The sequence below is a fragment of the Oncorhynchus masou genome, chromosome 9, assembly GCF_036934945.1.
Source record: "Oncorhynchus masou masou isolate Uvic2021 chromosome 9, UVic_Omas_1.1, whole genome shotgun sequence".
NCBI classification, from domain to species: domain Eukaryota; kingdom Metazoa; phylum Chordata; class Actinopteri; order Salmoniformes; family Salmonidae; genus Oncorhynchus; species Oncorhynchus masou.
This window is the reverse complement of record NC_088220.1, coordinates 61,256,441-61,270,585: the sequence shown is the minus strand read 5'-3', so window position 1 is coordinate 61,270,585 and position 14,145 is coordinate 61,256,441. Positions and strand designations below refer to the sequence as shown.

The window sequence follows — 14,145 nt, the reverse complement described above, 5'->3', positions numbered from 1 at the left end:
GATTGTGCATGAAAAATGCATTTCTCCTTGACAAAAAGTCCATTCTCCAACAACCTCTGAAGCACTCGTCTGACGTGTTGAGCGTGTTCCTGGAGAGAAGAAGAAAAATCAGTATGTCATCCAGGTAAACATATATGAACTGGATCAATCATATCTCTCAGCACGTCATTGACGAGTGCCTGAAAACCGCTGGGGAGTTGGATAGCCCAAAAGGCATGACCAAATATTCGAAGTGCCCTCTGGGGGTGTTAAACGCGGTCTTCCATTCGTCCCCCTCCCTTATGCGAACCAAATGATATGCATTACGTAAATCCAACTTAGTGAACACGGATGCTCCCTGTAACCTTTCAAAGGCGGAGGACATCAACGGTAAGGGATAGGTATTCTTCACTGTGATGTTATTCAACCCACGGTAATCAATGCAAGGACGCAGAGATCCGTCCTTCTTCCTCACAAAGAAGAACCCGCCCCGCTGGAGAAGAGGGGAAGGACGAATGAATTTAGATGCCAGAGAACCAGAGATGTATCTCTCCATAGCCTCCCTCTCAGGAACAGAAAGTGAATATAACTTGCCTTTAGGCGGAGACTCACCACAACGTAATTCTATTGCACAGTCATAGGGACGATGCGGAGGAAGGGAAGCAGCACGGACTAACTGAACACCTCCTTCAGGTCGAGGTATTCAACGGGCACGTTAGACAAATCCACTGCCTCTCTAGAAACACAGAATCAGACACAGACGAACAAGCAGACACTAAACAGGGACTCCAAGACACTTGTTACTCCACATGGATATAGAGTTAGGACCCCAGTCAACTCTGGGGTTGTGTTGGGTGAGCCAAGGGTGGCCGAGAACTAATGGTGCAAGGGGTGAGTCCATGAGTAGGAATGATAGTGTCTCAGTGTGATTGCCAGAAGTGATGAGTGTGATAGGTTCAGTGGTGTGAGAAATGTTGGGGAGTTCTTGACCATTGAGAGCGTTGACGGATATCTTGTGCGTGAGTGAGGTGATAGGGATCTGGAGTTTGTGAGCGAGCTTGAAGTCCATGAAATTACCCTCTGCTCCTGAGTCCAGTAAGGCTTGGGTGTCGTGCGTGTGGGTGGCCCATCTTAGTCTTACCGGGAGGAGAGTAGATGATGAGGTCTTCTCTGTGGTGACACCACCCGATAGTAGCCTCATGTTTACTACCGGGCCTGATCTTTACCGGGCAGGAGTGGATAAAGTGGCCCGGCTCTACCACAGTAGAGACAGAGTCCTGGGACCTCCGCCTCTCCCTCTCTCCCGGGAGAGCGCGAGCTCTCCCCAGCTGCATGGGTTCGTGAGCGGAAGCTGAACTGGCCGTGTTCCCGACGCGCTGGCATGCCAGCCCTCCGTGTCGTTATACGGTCTGTTAGGGCATGCTCGGCGGCCAATACGACTCAGACGCAGCGTCGACCTCAGGGCTAGTTCCACTAGTCCATTTAAACTCCTGGGAAGGTCCAGAACATAAATCTCCTTCTGGATCCGGTCCTCCAGCCCATGCAGGAACATGTCCCACTGCGCCTCCTCGTTCCACTGACACTCTGCGGCCAGAGTGCGGAATTGGATGGAGTATTCCGATACTGAATGGTCTCCTTGGCGAAGGTCAGCGAGTAGTCTGGCCGTCTCCCTACCCGCCACGGCCCGATCAAGACCCTTCTCATCTCCTCGGAGAGTGTCTGGAAAGAGGTGCAGCATGGGTCCTGGTTCGCCCACACCGCCGTTCCCCAGAGAGACGCTTTGCCTGATAGCAGTGTGAGTACGAATGCTACCTAGACTGTTCACGGTTGAAGGTCCGTGGCTGCAACGAGAAATGCATGGAACAGCTCGTAAGAAAGGCTCTGCAATAGTCAGGATCACCTGAATAACCCTCTGGTGTCGGTAGCCGTGGCTCTAGCTGGGAATCCGGCCTGGCGGGGCGGGTTGAACTGCGGTGTAGGTGGCGCAGCGGAACCCCTCAGATGTTGCAATTGTTGGGTCAGCTGGGATACCTGCGTCGAAAGGGCTTGTACTGCCCGACCTGTGCTGGAGATGTTCTCCTCTTGTTGATCCATTCTCGTGATACTGCGGGAAAGGAATTCGGTCAGACTCGTTGAACTCGCTGCATCCATGGTCTGGTCAGATCGTTCTGTTACAACACAGAGAGGCGGATGCAAGATGCAAGCAACGATGGTTTAATGAATGTAGTTCACAGCAGCAACATGACAGACAGACTGTACTCAGAAGGAATCCGACCCAGGAACTCGGGGCGCATCTTCCCGATCATAACGTGCTGAGACAACCAGGGGAGTGTGTCGGGATGAGTAGGAAGGAGCACAGCAGATAATCCACACAAGAAAGAGCACGGACACACGACACAACCTCAGAGAAGAAACAACGATCTGACAACAAGAAACACTGGTAACAGAACATATAAAGGAAGATAAGTGGTTCAGCTGGCGCAGACAATCAGGCCGAGATTGGGAAACCACGCCCACACAACTAGTTAGCATTGGCTCGCAAAACTACTGTTGAAGTCGGAAGTTTACATACACTTAGGTTGGAGTCAATTAAACTCGTTTTTCAACCACTCCACAAATGACTTGTTAACAAACTATAGTTTTGGCAAGTCAGTTAGGACATCTACTTTGTGCATGACACAAGTAATTTTTCCAACAGCTGTTAACAGACACAAATACATTTAAACTCAGTTTTTCACAATTCCTGATATTTAATCCTAGTAAAAATTCCCTGTCTTAGGTCAGTTAGGATCACCACATTATTTTAAGAATGTGAAATGTCAGAATAATAGTAGAGAGAATGATTTATTTCAAGTTTAATTTATTTCATCACATTCCCAGTGGGTCAGAAGTTTACATACACTCAATTAGTATTTGGTAGCATTGCCTTTAAATTGTTTAACTTGGGTCAAATGTTTCGGGTAGCCTTCCACAAACTTCCCACAATAAGTTGGGTGATTTTTGACCCATTCCTGCTGACAGAGCTGGTGTAACTGAGTCAGGTTTGCAGGCCTCCTTGCTCACACACAATTTTTCAGTTCTGTCCACAATTCTTCTATAGGATTGAGGTCAGGGCTTTGTGATGGCCACTCCAATACCTTGACTTTGTTATCCTAGCCATTTTGCCACTACTTTGGAAGTATGCTTGGGGTCATTTGCGACCAAGCTTTAACTTCCTGACTGATGTCTTGAGATGTTGCTTCAATATATCCACACAATTTTCCTGCCTCATTATGCCATCTATTTTGTGAAGTGCACCAGTCCCTCCTGCAGCAAAGAACCCCCACAACATGATGCTGCCACGCCCGTGCTTCATGGTTGGGATGGTGTTCTTTGGCTTGCAAGCCTCCCCCTTTTTCCTCCAAACATAATGATGGTCATTATGGCCAAACAGTCCTATGTTGGTTTCATCAGACCAGAGAATATTTCTCCAAAAAGTATGATCTTTGTCCCCATGTGCAGTTGCAAACCGTAGTCTGACTTTTTTATGGCGGTTTTGGAGCAGTGGCTTCTTCCTTGCTGAGCGGCCTTTCAGGTTATGTTCGATATAGGACTCGTTTTACTGTGGATATAGATACTTCTGTACCTGTTTCCTCCAGCATCTTCACAAGGACCTTTGCTGTTGTTCTGGGATTGATTGGCACTTTTCGCACCAAAGTACGTTAATCTCTAAGAGACAGAACCCTTCTCCTTCCTGAGGGGTATAACGGCTGTGTGGTCCCATGGTGTTTATACTTATTTACTATTGTTTGCACAGATGAAATTGGTACATTCCGGCATTTGGAAATTGCTCCCAAGGATGAACCAGACTTGTGAAGGTCTACAATTTTCTTCTGAGGTGTTGGCTGATTTCTTTTGATTTTCCCATGATGTCAAGCAAGGAGGCACTGAGTTTCAAGGTATGCCTTGAAATACATCCACAGGTACACCTCCAATTGACTCAAATGATGTCAATTAGCCTATTAGAAACTTCTAAAGCCATGACATCGTGTTCTGGTATTTTCCAAGCTGTTTAAAGGCACAGTCAACTATGTAAACTTCTGACCCACTGGAATTGTGATACAGTGAATTATAAGTGAAATAATCTGTCTGTAAACAATTTTTGGAAAAATGACTTGCACAAAGTAGGTGTCATGCACAAAGTAGATGTCATAACCGACTTGCCAAAATTATAGTTTCTTAACAAGAAACTTGTGGAGTGGTTGAAAAATGAGTTTTAATGAGTCCAACCTAAGTGTACGTAAACTTCCGACTTCAACTGTAAGTTGGCTCTATGGCACTGGCAAGGTGGTTTTCCATCTTCATCAGTTTACAGTTCTGTTATCAGATCCCAGCAGAGGTGTGAGACATGTGGCAGAGGTTCCAGGAAGCGTGATCTCATACACACACTTATACACATCAATGCACGCACAGACGCACGCACACACACACCTCAAAGCTCATTAAAATGGGCAACAAACCGTGAAGATTAGATCACTCACAACCAGCTATTGCTGAGTTGGGTTGAAGGGTGAAATCAAGACCCTTGTGTGTGTGTGTGTGTGTGTGTGTGTGTGTGTGTGTGTGTGTGTGTGTGTGTGTGTGTGTGTGTGTGTGTGTGTGTGTGTGTGTGTGTGTGTGTGTGTGTGTGTGTGTGTGTGTGTGTGTGTGTGTGTGTGTGTGTGTGTGTGTGTGTGTGTGTGTGTGTGTGTGTGTTTTGCATATCCCAACCCCCCCTGAGACACCCTCGGAGAGTGGGGTCAAGTCCGGGGTCACGGCCAGGGTCAGCCATTATTGACGGTGACCTGTTTTAGAGAAGGAAGTGAAATGTCAGAGTTGAGACAGCCTTTGTTCTGTTGCAGCAACTGCTCCTTTGCCCTGCTTGACACAAACCTCTGATTGGCCATTTGGAGTTGCACTGACAAGGAAGAATGGTTGATCAAGAGAAAAAAACACTGTGCTGTCATTTCTTTGGCCATAGAAGGTTAACTACATTCAAGGTGGAGCGGGATCTGTGGGAGGTTAAGGACTATAGTGTGACATCCCTGTTTGTGTGTGCACTGTGACCTCTGACAAAAGGGCTGGACCTTCATGGCATAGGTGAAGTGTACTTACCATGTGACAAGTACACTTTCACATTCACCTCATGTGCATGTATGGCTTTTTCAAGTTTTATGTGTGCTTGTTTTTTTAAATGGTCAAATAAAATAAAACAAAACTAAAAACAGCAGGGTCATTCGTTGGGAACTAACCAATATACTGCAATACATCTACATGATTAACCTTAATGTCAAAATGATTTAACTCTAGGAACTGTGTATTGATAATGCTCCCCACAACCAGAAGTTAATACTGACAAATGTATGTGCCATTCAGATGAACAAACGTTGCCATTGTCTGTGAGTTGATGTGGGAAAAGGAATGGCATCAGTCTGCCAACTCTGCCATGTTATCATAACTCTACAGAAAACTACCAATTTAAAAATCAGATATTAAAATGTCCACAGTTTGTCCTGGGGATATTCCCACAATTTACAAGCCAAAATGTATGAATGAATGGTTCCCATCTGATTTAAAGACAAAAAGATATATGTGAATAATTTGATACACCAATGTTTAGTGGTGTTGGTTTTCCTCTAAGTGTCCAGTTCCTCTTTAAAGCTCTTCTAAAGCTGAATGGTGTGTTGGTTTCTGACAGACCTGGGTTCAAATAGTATTTGACATAATTACGGGTACTTTATTTGTGTTTGATTGAGTATGCCTGGTTTAATGGACCAATAGAATAGTTCCAAAACTGCAAAACCCACCCATCTGGCACTCAAGGCAAGCTAGAGCAAATGCTCAATGTATTTCAAAGGTTTAAATAGTATTTGAACCCAGGTGTGCTTGTTTCTGAGCATGTTTCAGCGGTCCCAGTCCTGAGGTGTTGCCATAACTAACCCTCACCTTTACACCATTTGATTGGCAGTTCTAATGGACCAAGAACGTCTACCTTTTCACTTTCATCCATCATGTAATTAGGAAGTACTTCTTTTCATCTCCTTCTTTTCTTCTCCTTTGCTCTGTCGGTTCCTGTGTTGTTATAACTAAAGCCCAGAGTGCCAGCAGTGAGATGAGGGGAGAAAACTAATATTATCTCAAAGAACTAGGGATTTAACCCTCGTTCACTTTACTTACAGTTTTGTGACCTGTTGACATTCGAAGTCCTCCATCACAGACGTTATAAGCTTCTGTGCAGTATCTCTATGCTCCTATATGTCATGTCATGTCACAGACAGTAAGACATGGGTGGGCAACTTCTGACTCAACGCTAACACAATTGTTTCAACTAATACACGTTTAAATTGAAGATCATGATTAGTTGATCTGTTGAATCAGGTGTGTTAGAGCTGTGCTGGAACCTAAGCCTGCAAATACTGTGGCTACTGTTTCCTGCCCCTTAACTATATGCCTTTCTTGAGGAATTTAGATATACATTACATACAAAATATATATGCAGGGTGTTCCTCCAACCTGTTTACCATGAATTAGTCCTTTTGGGGAAGTTTTTCTTGGGTAACCCTATCACTGAATTAATGTCATTATTGAAACACACCATTGGGTAGGCTCATGAAACCGGGCTAAAACATAATCCCAGAGCCTCTCCTCTCTGTACAGGCTCTTATGCCTGCATGTGTATGTGCTGGCTGGGCTGTTGTCAACCATGTGATACAGTAATATATGCGAATCACAGCGCTCCTGTTAGGTCTTTGTTCGACTAATATTTAGTCAAACAAACACTGGCAGTGTTCCAAAATGCATACTTGTGTTCCATCTAGAGCGTATAGCGAGTACGGAAGTCAACTGTCATTTTCAAGTGCGATTCCAAACATAAGAAGGTGAAAAGACAAGTATGTGCTAAGTTTACCGGACGTTCTATAAGCGTACTTGGGAGGTCTGGAAAACAAAGTACACATGGAAGCATACTTTTTTGTTCTTTTCGCCAGGGCGGCTATCCCATAACACCTTGCGACACAGCGAAAATGACAAAAACTTCTGAATTAATGGTGGACTGAAGTCTCCGCTTGGGAGAAAATGTTCCAGTTCAATCTAGGCTTGCTAGACAGCCAAATTATTTGTGCATTCTTACATGATCAGTCAATACATACATGTAGTGTCTGTTTACCTAACGTTAGCTATCTAGATAACGTTCTTCTTGTCACTTTGCCCTCCCTTGTGTTTCACCATTGCATATAAAGAAAATGTATGTGGGATAATGATATGATAAATTAACAGTAAATCGGTGAGAACTTGATCAAGCTTATGAATATGTAACACTGTTTACAAAGCAATTGCACATTAAAAAAGGTAGTTGTGGTTCTCAGCAACTTGAACCAGCACTGAAATTTGAGCAGTGAGGTTAATGTATCCTCCCTTGGCCTTATGTTTCTGCTCTGTTCTCCTCAGGTTGAAGCACATCCCACCCCATCACCCTGACAGATGGAAAGAACTTGGGAACCTCCCGTCCATCAGGAAAATCACCCTATCACAGGACTTTAGTCAGGAATTTATTCAGCAGTGTGCAACATTACTATGTTAGAAGTAGATCCACACATTGTTCTCTATCATGCAAAATTGTCAGCTCATGGTAATATGTGACGGGCATTCTAAAATACAGACATGGGTGATTTCTGCCACAGGGTACTGCACTGTGCAAGTGTTTATTCCTGCCCCCAACTATTCATCGTCTACAATTTAGACCACAATAAGCTGAATGAGGTGTTAGTGAAAGACTGGAACAAAAACCTGTAAACTCCTGTCCTGTGTATAAACAACCTGTAAACTCCTGTCCTGTGTATAAACAACCTGTAAACTCCTGTCCTGTGTATAAACAACCTGTAAACTCCTGTCCTGTGTATAAACAAACTGTAACCTCCTGTCCTGTAAACTCCTGTCCTGTGTATAAACCAACCTCCTGTCCTGTAAACTCCTGTCCTGTGTATAAACAACCTGTAAACTCCTGTCCTGTGTATAAACAACCTGTAAACTCCTGTCCTGTGTATAAAAACTGTAAACTCCTGTCCTGTATAAAAACTAAACCTGTCCTGTGTATAAACAACCTGTAAACTCCTGTCCTGTGTATAAACAACCTGTAAACTCCTGTCCTGTGTATAAACAACCTGTAAACTCCTGTCCTGTGTATAAACAACCTGTAAACTCCTGTCCTGTGTATAAACAACCTGTAAACTCCTGTCCTGTGTATAAACAACCTGTAAACTCCTGTCCTGTGTATAAACAACCTGTAAACTCCTGTCCTGTGTATAAACAACCTGTAAACTCCTGTCCTGTGTATAAACAACCTGTAAACCAATGTCCTGTGTATAAACAGGCTGTAACCTCCTGTCCTGTGTATAAACAGCCTGTAAACTCCTGTCCTGTGCATAAAGAGCCTGTAAACTCCTGTCCTGTGCATAAACAGCCTGTAAACTCCTGTCCTGTCCTGTGTATAAACAGCCTGTAAACTCCTGTCCTGTGTATAAAGAGCCTGTAAACTCCTGTCCTGTGTATAAACAGCCTGTAAACTCCTGTCCTGTGTATAAACAGCCTGTAAACTCCTGTCCTGTGTATAAACAACCTGTAAACTCCTGTCCTGTGTATAAACAACCTGTAAACTCCCTGTCCTCCTGTCCTGTATAAACTGTGTATCCTGTGTAAACTCCTGTCCTGTGTATAAACAACCTGTAAACTCCTGTCCTGTGTATAAAAACAACCTGTAACCTGTAAACTCCTGTCCTGTGTATAAACAGCCTGTAAACTCCTGTCCTGTGTATAAACAACCTGTAAACTCCTGTCCTGTGTATAAAACTCCTGTCCTGTGTATAAACAACCTGTAAAGTCCTGTATAAACTCCTGTCCTGTGTATAAACAACCTGTAAACTGTGTATCCTGTCCTGTGTATAAACAACCTGTAAACTCCTGTCCTGTGTATAAACTGTAAACCTGTGTATAAACAACCTGTAAACTCCTGTCCTGTGTATAAACAGCCTGTAACCTCCTGTCCTGTGTATAAACAGCCTGTAAACTCCTGTCCTGTGCATAAAGAGCCTGTAAACTCCTGTCCTGTGTATAAACAGCCTGTAAACTCCTGTCCTGTGTATAAACAACCTGTAAACTCCTGTCCTGTGTATAAACAACCTGTAAACTCCTGTCCTGTGTATAAACAACCTGTAAACCAACTCCTGTCCTGTGTATAAAACCTGTAAAGCCTGTAAACTCCTGTCCTGTGTATATAAACAGCCTGTAAACTCCTGTCCTGTGTATAAACAACCTGTAAACTCCTGTCCTGTGTATAAACAACCTGTAAACTCCTGTCCTGTGTATAAACAACCTGTAAACTCCTGTCCTGTGTATAAAACTCCTGTCCTGTGTATAAACAACTGTGCATAAACAAACTCCTGTCCTGTAAACTCCTGTCCTGTGTATAAACAACCTATAAACTCCTGTCCTGTGTATAAACAACCTGTAAACCAATGTCCTGTGTATAAACAACCTGTAAACTCCTGTCCTGTGTATAAACAACCTATAAACTCCTGTCCTGTGTATAAACAACCTGTAAACTCCTGTCCTGTGTATAAACAACCTGTAAACTCCTGTCCTGTGTATAAACAACCTGTAAACTCCTGTCCTGTGTATAAACAACCTGTAAACTCCTGTCCTGTGTATAAAGAGCCTGTAAACTCCTGTCCTGTGTATAAACAACCTGTAAACTCCTGTCCTGTGTATAAAGAGCCTGTAAACTCCTGTCCTGTGTATAAAGAGCCTGTAAACTCCTGTCCTGTGTATAAACAGCCTGTAAACTCCTGTGATGATCAAAGCTTTTGAATGTTAATCTCCTTGATGTCCCTCACTTCAGGATGCTAAAATGTTTATCTACTGAGCTATTTGCTTTATGTTTGTATTCTTACCTTTGGTTATTTCTTATTGTCACCACTAAAGAAAAGCATCCATAACATTTCTTACCAATTACATTTTCAGGCTCAAGATTAATGTTATGTAAGTGTTTCAAAATAAGACGTCTGTTTATTCTCTGTAAACTGCAGAAACCTTCAGTTCCCAGGCACCATGTCATTATGGAACCTGTCATTCATCTGTCGTAAAGATGTCATTATAACCTTTCCCCCTTGGAGATTTATTGACAGCTGTCATGCTAACAATTCTAACCTCTCAGGACGTCTCTAGATTATCTGATTGTCTCTGCGCCTCCCTCTGACCTAGATTACCTTGTTTCTAACTTTGTTATGCTATATAACCCTAGCCTCTGTCACAGGCATTCGCCTTACCATTGGTAGCACAGCCTGGGAGTGAAGGTTAATATATCCCTAACCCTGACATGATCCATATATTTGCTTACAAGAGCTTATCATTTAGCATTTGGCTCTACAACACCTAATCCATATATTTGAAAATCACAGATGCTTGGATGACAGTAATGACTGAAATCTGTTAAATATTTTATCATGAGTTCATCATACAGTAGGGATAGTTACTCAGTCCATTGTGGCTGACACAGGGCCAGTGGGCCACTAAAGCATATTTAAAGTCATTAGTCGGTGTCCTTTCAACCGTTAAACATCAGAGATGCAGGTAAGAAGACAAGACTCATTTTTGTTCAACGACACAGCTTTTCTTTTGACACTAGTGTCACCCCAGCAAACACACAACCACCACACAAGGTCCCCTCCTTGTGGGCCTTCACATGATGTACATGAGGTTTTTCAATGTAATTTCACAGGCATGTCACATTTAATAAAGAAGCAATAGCTGCTTAGAAGCACAGACAGGTGTAATGCCATAGGTTTGCCATACTTGCTCAAAAGTTTCCAACCTTTTCACATTCTTGACCATTGAGAGATGCTCAACTCACCCTCTTTGACACGACAACAATCTTGTTCTGCCTTATACAGTAGGCCACAGTATCTTCTTTAAATCTCGTAGAGTCAATCAATCATTCCAGTCCAGTCTGATGAAGAAGAAGAATTTATTAAATTCACTTGGCTTAGCCTATACACTTTGAACACTTTCCAGCAGAACGATTCTTCTGTTGAAGAATACTGTTGATGTGATATTGAGTCAGAAGAGTGTGGTAGGAAGCAGAGCTGAAGGGCTGGTTCCAGCCTTCAGAGCATTAATCTCATGCTCATTCTCTCTCTTCTTTAACTGTCTCTCTCTTTTTCTCTCTTTCTGTCTGGCCTTCAGCCAACTCACGGCAGCCCAGTAGAGCGCTATGAGATACATGGAAGGAAACCTGTCACAACAGGTACCAAAGGCCTAGCTACTGTACTGCTGATGTCACCACTTCGGTCTCTCTCTCCCTTCCCTCTTTCTTTACCTGACTCAAAGAAGGGGACTTGTGTGAATGGGACATCAAATACACCTTAATCACATCCCCTATCCACTGGCAGAGAGTGGGTAGTTAGTGGTTTCAGAGCTCGCCCACGGCAAGAGGACCTGTAGGATAGGATCTGGTTCCCTCTGTATAATTGCACCAATCACAAGAGCCTGTATAGCACATTAGTTAAATTAGCTAGTTTGGTCTATTGACACTCATTTCTGTTCTTTGAATGCATCAGGGCTCTCATTTTCCACAGCAATATATTATTATTTGATATCCTTGTTTTGCATATTTAACATTTTTGACAGTTTGATGCACCTGCATAAAAAAATCATCACCTGCATAAAATAGCATTAGCTAACTAATGAAACCACTGGATTAGACGTACCCAGGTGTGACCAGGTGTGTCGCGGACGCGGCGCCAGGCAGTCAGGTGCTGAGCAGACGGCACAGGGTCAGAGAAGAAGTGCCAGGTGTGTCACACTGTGAGGCCGGTCACATGCCAAGGGTTAGATAGACTGAGTGGCTCTGGGTAGAGGAGAGGTGTCGACCCTTTGAGCCTCTCATTGAAAGGACTGAACCGCTGAAGACCTCTTCCAAACTTTTATACTGACAGATGGACCAAGATCCACACCTGAGCCTAGAGAGGGAGAGAAGGGGGGGAAGGGGGAGGGAGCTGGAGAGAGAGGTGGGGAGAGGGAGAGAGAGAGAAAGTAAGAGAGAGGAGTGGAAGAGGTATGTCAATACAGGTAAATTCCTATCCTACCCTTCAAGTGAACCAGGAAAGTAGCACCCTCCCTCTCCCTCTCTCTCTCTCTCTCTCTCTCTCTCTCTCTCTCTCTCTCTCTCTCAGCTACCTTATTATTCAAACCATGTCCTCATCAGGAGGGCAAGGCTGAGGTGAATGATAGATAGACAGAGGGATAAATTACTGATGAATAATCTCTTAGGTTACAGTGGGAGGTCTCAGCCAACCTCTCAACACAATCAAGTAGCCGCAGGGGGCGCCTCCTGACAGAAACAGGGGTTTCTGAAGAGGTGTAATGTGGGAAAATGTTCTGAAGTGCACTTTACTGAAATGACACCAAAACCCACTACCGTCTGGGTAAAAAAAAATGTCCTGGAGCACTGACGTGTCCTTGTTTGCTGTTGTTTTACTAGAATGGTCTCTTTTCGGGCAATGAAAGGGGAGTGGAGTGAATTCAAGTAATTCTGGCTCATGCTCCAGACAGGCTCATTGAAACAAACTGACCCCGCAAATCTCGGAAATAATTAATGTTGCAACATTTTTAACAAAATTTGCCCATATACCTATGTGTAAGTGCTATGTTATTACATGGTACCAGAGTGTAGTGGGTGCTAAAGAGAAACAGACATGTCTGAAGTGAATTATACCCTGTTCCTTGTTACAATTGTATCAACCAGTTCCAAGACAACTAAGATCATTAGATCAGAATTCTATCAACCCTGGGATTCCACTTGTGTTACATATCTACAGTATGTTACAGTGGGACAAAAAAGTATTTAGTCAGCCACCAATTGTGCAAGTTCTCCCACTTAAAAAGATGAGAGAGGCCTGTAATTTTCATCATAGGTACACTTCAACTATGACAGACAAAATGAGGGGGAAAAAATCCAGAAAATCACATTGTAGGATTTTTAATTAATTTATTTGCAAATTATGGTGGACGGCGGGCGACTCCGGCAGAGCCGGACTGGCGGGCGACTCTGGCAGCGCCGGAGTGAAGGGCAACTCTGACACTGCCGGAGTGAAGGGCCACTCTGACACTGCCGTAGTGAAGGGCAACTCTGACACTGCCGGAGTGAAGGGCGATTCTGGCACTGCCGTAGTGAAGGGCAACTCTGACACTGCCGGAGTGAAGGGCGACTCTGACACTGCCGTAGTGAAGGGCAACTCTGACACTGCCGGAGTGAAGGGCGACTCTGACACTGCCGTAGTGAAGGGCGATTCTGGCAGCGCCAGACAGGCTCTGGCAGAAGACTCTGGCAGCGCTGGACTGGCGGGCGACTCTGGCACCGCCGGACTGGCGGCCGACTCTGGCAGAGCCGGACTGGCGGGCGACTCTGGCAGTGCCGATCTGGTGGGCGACTCTGGCAGCGCCGGAATGGCGGGCGACTCTGGCAGTGCCGGACTGGCGGGCGACTCTGGCAGCGCCGGACGCGTGGGCGACTCTGGCAGCGCCGGACGTGTGGGCGACTCTGGCAGCACCAGACGGGTGGGCGACTCTGGCAGCGCCGGACAATCCTCTTAAAGAAGAAGTTACAGGTCTGTGAGAGCCAGGAATCTTGCTTGTTTGTAGGTGACCAAATACTTATTTTCCACCATAATTTGCAAATAAATTCATTAAAAATCCTACAATGTGATTTTCAGGATTTTTTTCTCAGTTTGTCTGTCATAGTTGAAGTGTACCTATGATGAATATTACAGGCCTCTCTCATCTTTTTAAGTGGGAGAACTTGCACAATTGGTGGCTGACTAAATACTTTTTTTTCCGCCAGTCCGGCTCTGCCGGAGTCGCCCACTGTACATAGGTATAGGGGCTACTGAGGGTAAAGTGTTGCCAGTTAACTCTGATGTCACGGTCGTCATAATGAGGAGACCAAGGCGCAGCGTGATAAGAGTACATAACTCTTTTAATGAGAAGAATGAACACTGAACAAAACAACAAAACGAACCGTGAAGCTATATGACTATTGCAAACAGGCAACTAAACATAGAATAACAACCCACAAACTATCCAAGGAATATGGTTTCC

The 14,145-nt window shown here is 44.3% G+C and overlaps 1 protein-coding gene across 1 annotated transcript in view; it reads right to left on the bottom strand.

Moving 5' to 3' along the window:
* Window positions 1-10,978, bottom strand: part of LOC135545052 (forkhead box protein N1-like) — a 26,387-nt gene extending 15,409 nt beyond the window's left edge. Inside the window, exon 1 of the mRNA XM_064972704.1 lies at window positions 10,901-10,978. The gene's annotated coding sequence lies outside the window, so the exon portion shown is untranslated. The remainder of the gene's footprint in view (window positions 1-10,900) is intronic.
* Between the last annotated feature and the right edge of the window lie 3,167 nt (window positions 10,979-14,145).